Source organism: Hibiscus syriacus, unplaced genomic scaffold (assembly GCF_006381635.1).
Source record: "Hibiscus syriacus cultivar Baekdansim isolate YM2019G1 unplaced genomic scaffold, ASM638163v2 tig00110482_pilon, whole genome shotgun sequence".
In the NCBI taxonomy this organism is placed as follows: Eukaryota; Viridiplantae; Streptophyta; class Magnoliopsida; order Malvales; family Malvaceae; genus Hibiscus; species Hibiscus syriacus.
The window spans coordinates 2,476,723-2,482,722 of record NW_024062758.1 but is presented as its reverse complement, the minus strand read 5'-3'; the positions used below and the strand labels follow the sequence as shown (position 1 = coordinate 2,482,722).

Here is a 6,000-nt window from a genome sequence, read left to right as displayed (position 1 = left end):
CGTTTATATGATATCTTGTTGATATTTCTTGCTTTGGACCCTCGGAGTGGATGTAGATATTCGTTTTGCGTTCGTTAGCTTTTCACAGCATTCGAGTCTGATTTACGAATCGATGGTTTTTCAATAACTTGATTTCCTTTTGTGATTTATTTGCCGATGCAATTAGATCTATTTACATCTATCTTTGATCGAGTTTCTTGATTAAATTTTTAATCTTTCCTCGTATGATTCTTATGATCTTAAGTTGCTAGTTTTGTTTGAATGATTATAGGAAATTGTCCTAATTACATGCTTAAATTACGATTCTAATTGTAAATTTTTGAGATATTTCCTATTTTGAATAAAATTAGTTGCTTCCGTTCAAAAAGAAATAGTAGCGGGAAGATCAAGCCTTCAGCCACTTTCAAACTTGGGCAAATATAATAGACCCGAAAACATCCGATCATATAGTTTGAATTTAGACCGCCGATTATTTTAGTCATGCATTCAAAGAAAGCAGTGTTACTGAAGATGGCGAAATTATTTCATGCAGGAGCTTCGACCATGTATTTATAAAATAACAGTACTAAAGAAACTGGCTAAATAACCTCCATGACACCCCTTCCCTCATACTTAGATTATGACATGAGAGCCTATGAGATCTACTAAGCCTCACTTTCTTTGAGGGATATAAACATACATATGATCCATAATGTTACTCGCATGCTTAGAACCTGATTTCATCCTTCTTGAGACTAGAAGGGCCAACTTATATAGAACAAGCTCAACTGTTTCAAGTAACCCATGATATCAAAATATGAAGGTCTCATTTAGAAAAATTTGGAAACCCATGATTTCTGTTAGCATCCATCTGCTCAACTCAATTAAATCCAAAAAAAACATATATATGGTTTAGTATAAGATACATACTCCTATGCACAAATGTGACTAGCCTCGCAAGCTTTGAAAGGCAAAGTCTTCATCTCAAGATGACACAGTTGTATCATTCTTTCCATAGATACGCTGAAGTTCACGGGTCGCAGCTTGATATGAAGCTGAGAAAACAGAAGAAGGAAACCAAGTGAGAAAAGTCACAAAATGAACCTTTCAGGTACACAGGTTGCACAAACTACATTACCTTTCCAGATTCGAAAGTTCTTCTGATTAATCTGAGACCCTGTCATATTTTTGAATCACATCAAACAGCATCTCGTGCGGAGTGTTTTTGAGCTCTTGAACAACTGCATATATGGTCTTTCCATTCTCAAAGTAAATATGAGTGTTGGGGTGTTTGGTCTTGCAATTAGCATGGCGCTCAAACTCATATGCATTCAAAGCCTGCATATAAATTTTGAATTATAAGGCTAGGGTACTTAGGTTTAATGATCTCTGTATCTGGGGAAAGGGGAAGGGATAGAGAAGCTTTGCAACACAGAACATTTTTGGTTGCCTACTTAAAAACTGAAAAGCAGATGACTGTTTGAGTTGCTTACTTTTTCAAACTTGCAGTCTTTGCAGCCACACATATAACCAGTCCCTTGAATATACGCTTTGAGGTTTTTCTGCAAAGAAAAAATTTAGCTTACATGAGTGAAATTCCATTGTTGAAAAGATAAATACAGGAAATAACTAACCTCCCGTGACCAGGAAACATACTTCACAGCAACCCCGTCAAGCATACCGGTTGACAACAAACTTTTGACATTGGAAGGGAAATTGTTGAGAGAAACCTTTCTAGTTGTCTTTGGTTCTTTATGCTTTGAATTGGTAGCAGTTCCAGGAATACTTGTAGGGGCACTATTTACATTTAATTCCGGATTCGACGGAACTAACTGTTGCTGGCTAGGCAATTCTGAAGCTTGTACTGAATTCTGATTATTCAACAATAAGTCATAGCCACTAATAATACTACCGGGGGAATTTGTCTCAGATTCATCAAAGAAGCCCCCAAAAGATATGGTATTGCTACCACCCTTGTTATAGTTCTGATGCATAGATAGAATACCGGACTCTCCTTTACATTGTGCAGGAGCCATTGTTGTGATGTTACACTCTGCACTATGATAGGGTGGTTGCACTGTATCATCTTCCTTATCAAAAGGCTGCCCCATTGAAAAAAAATTGACATCCTCCTTGTCAAAAGGCTGACCCATTGACAAGATACTCTCATTTCCCTTGTCGTAATTATGCCCCACTGATATGAAATCAGCATCTCTCTTGTTAAAGGTGTGCCCCATCGAAATAAAACTGGCATCTGCCTTTGTAAATGTAGGGCCCATCAAGATGGTATTTTCATCCCTACTACCATAAGTTGGGTCCAGCAATATACTGTTTGTTATCACTTGTACTGTAAACAGTAGGCATTGAAGCTATGCTATTAACTCCTATATTGTATGGGTGTCCCGCTGATGTTGGCATGGCATTGTTTGAATCCTTAGCTTGGTTAACTTTAACTTTCCTTATTCCACCAAAACTGAGACATGGAGCATCTTCAACTGTAGGAGACAGAGATAAACCCACCGATGAACTATTAATACATTGATCCTCAAAATCCTTTCTCCCCATATTCATATTTCTACTGTCAACAGAAGAAATGTTCCTATCAACCAAGTTGACAGTTCTCATGGGTTCAGATTCAAATAGGCTGTCACCAAATTGGCCAGAAACTGATTGAAAACTGGAAGCATTGTGCCATGGAGAAACATTGGTGTCTGCAATTCCCAAAAGAGATCGGCTTTCAACTGATTGTATAGCTTGCTTCTTGTTGCTGAACACTTCTGGTGCAATAGCATCCATAAACCAGTGATGAGTACGCTTTGACTCAGGTTTCGAAGAAGTACCGTGATGCATCTCTCCATTAGTTAGACATGCACCATCTCTTGGCGTCCAAAAACTTTTTTGCTGGAAAGGTTACCAAAATCACCAAAACAGATAATCAAAGCAGAGGCATTAATTGTATTGGGAACGTTGTTGATATATAGACAACTTTAGATTCATATGATTTCTGGTGGGATCAAGTTTTGCATTAGAGTATTTGAATCGAAAGTATGCCATTCAAATGAGTAGGGTCGAATAACACTAACAAAAATTCTATAGTAATGGAATACTGAATATAACAAATAAAATGCCTTGCAAGTTAGAAACTCATTACCAACCCTACAGTAATGGCTTTATTTCTAGATATCATCGATACATGCATCAAATCATAGAATTGAAATGAGAACCTTTTGAAGTTTTGAAGCTCATGTACAATGTCCTTGTATTTATTATATATTATTTCGATTACACAATTTTCAGATGATGATCGTTAAAACAATAAAAGAAAAAAAATATTATTTTTATGATTGGTCAAGGAAAAACAAAAATGAAACCTTATTTATATAAGGTGTTATTTTTTACAATTTCACAACATTTATAACGTATTGTTAGTTAATGTATTCCACCTCGAAATTTGAAGAAAAATTGAGTTAAAAAGTACAGTTGACATGACAAAGGAATTAATAGATCTCATTAATATATATCTGATTACGTTTAAGTCTAGAGTAACGGCAAAGATCTTCTACATAAAAGATACTCAAAAGGAAATCTGTCCTGTCTGTTTCAGAAGGATATTACTCCTCCTTAAACGGTTAATTGACTTTCACACCATTTTTCAATGCATACCAGAAGGGAAACATGCAGAAAAACCAGCAGTTGCTAAATGCAAGTGGTTTCAATTGGCATGTCAATATATGTACAGAAACTGCTAGTAAGATATTTAACCTAATATAAATCACCATATCTGCATATCTGAGGCACATTACATCAGCATTCATGTAATCCACATGTTCAACATAATGAATAACAAGAATCATAACACACATCTAAATTCTCAAACATCGAAATCTAGCTCATAGTATAAATCACCATATTTGCAAATCTGAGACGTCTTTTTTTTTTAAAAGTAGACATCTTGTCTTTGCAATTACTTTTATAAAGACATTTAAATTCCTAAATTCCAACATAATGAAACCTCACATAATTCACCTTTTATCTTCATATATAAGGCTCATAACATTTAACTTAAGCTTAGATAATAACATAGGCCAACAACATCGGCATCAATGTGCTACTCGTATTATACATAAGGTCTATTACAAAGTCTGGATTCCCCAAAGCTGCAAAAAATGGAGCCTAAAATTGATTGTAGTATACGCATCTCTAAATATTTTCAGTAATGACTAACGACTACTTTTAGTAAGACAGATAATTGCTTACAGCTTGAAATAATGGAATCTAACATTAATCGCCATAACCATGTGTATAAGGCAAAATAACAATCGTGGTTACTATTTTATTAACACCATGAATTTCTTCAAAACTTCATCGTACTTGAACCTAATATAAATCACCACATATGCATATCTAAAGCACAAAATCATCTTGATTAGCTTTATTTCTACACTTAAATTTCTCAAGCCAAACTTTACCGGTAATCCGAAAGTTAATTGAACTAATAATTTTCAATCCAGTGAAAAAAATTAAAAATTCTCTATTTAAGCACTTTAATTCATTTTCAAACAAAAATCAGAATGGATCCAAGTAAACCAAACAAAAACTGAAACCTTGAAAAAATCCTGAAAATGACAAAAGAGAAGAGGAAAAGGAAAATCAAAATCATTAACAAGAAAGAGCCATTACTTAAACAAAACACTTGCATGCAATAAAAAGAGCTTCAATAAGTGCTAGGGTCATACCATTTCTCTCCAATCTTTCAACTTAATGAGTAAGTTAGCCACTCACTTGCAATTAAACCGGCCTTCGCTCAATCGAGAAATAAGCTTTTCTCACCATCCATAAGCTCCTTAAGAAGATCAAACATCAATGGAAAAAAAACAATTAATCAAATCAAATCAAATCTAAGTTCAATCACAAATTCCACACGCATTAATCAAAATTTTAACATTTATAATATTTAGAAACGATATATATTTTCTCCGTTTCCCTCAGTATTTTACAGAGGATAATTTAAACAGGCTTTTCGGAGCAATGGCGCAAACAAAAACCTAGTAGTTAAAATAAATTAGAGAGGTTATAAATAATACCTTTCTTGGAAAGATCGCCGGTTAAAATTTCCGGCGCTAACTTCCCGGAGATATTCTACCAAATTTCCTCTGTATAATGATTTTATTATTTTTCACTCTAATTCATTTGAAGTGAAAGCAGTAGCACTACATACACTAAAAAAACAAGGGAGAGCTTTCAAACCTTTATACAGTGGAGGAGAGAAGGACAGCATTTTAAATTTTGAACTTTTTTATCCTCACTCCAATGTGGACCCCACCAATGAAAGAGGGTCTATCATGACTAGGCTTCCGCACCTGATCCGGCTTCGTATGGAAATTCGGCGACATAATTGACACGGTTTTTTTTTTAATTTTATCTTTCTGACACCGTTTGACTAATATTTCCAGAAGTAGTATCTTTTTTGTTGAATTGGCAAAGGTGCGTTCCCGGGGACGTGCTTTACCCGTGTTTTTCGCTAAGTTGAATGCCACGTGTGGAAGGCGCATCCCCGGGGACGCGCCTTTGCCAACTCAACAGACACGTGTGGAAAGCGCATCCCCGGGGGCGCGCCTTCCATTAAATGTCATAAATGCCCCTCATCCGTTTTTCCTAACTACCCCTCCTCCTCCCCTATATAAACCCCCTCAACCCTCCCTCATTCTTCACACCAAAATCATATTCCTCTCTTATATAAATCAAATTCTTCAACTATTTGAGTTTTAAATTGTTATTAGTGGTAAGAAATTTATTTTATTAGTATTTTTTAAATAGTTATTATTTTTTATATAATATATTTATATAAATTATTTTTTTATTAAAAAATTTATAATTATATTTATTTAGAATTATTAATTTTTTTTACTAATTATATTGTTTTGTCTACAGTTTAAATGGAAAACGAAATGCTATGCGATTGGATATTGATCATATCTCCAGACATTTTAGCGATATGGTAATTTTTTTATAATTAATGTT

The 6,000-nt window shown here is 34.6% G+C and overlaps 1 pseudogene; it reads right to left on the bottom strand.

Annotated features, from left to right (window-relative positions):
* Positions 1-803: 803 nt before the first annotated feature.
* LOC120128795 lies at positions 804-5,183 on the bottom strand (annotated as a pseudogene).
* Between the last annotated feature and the right edge of the window lie 817 nt (positions 5,184-6,000).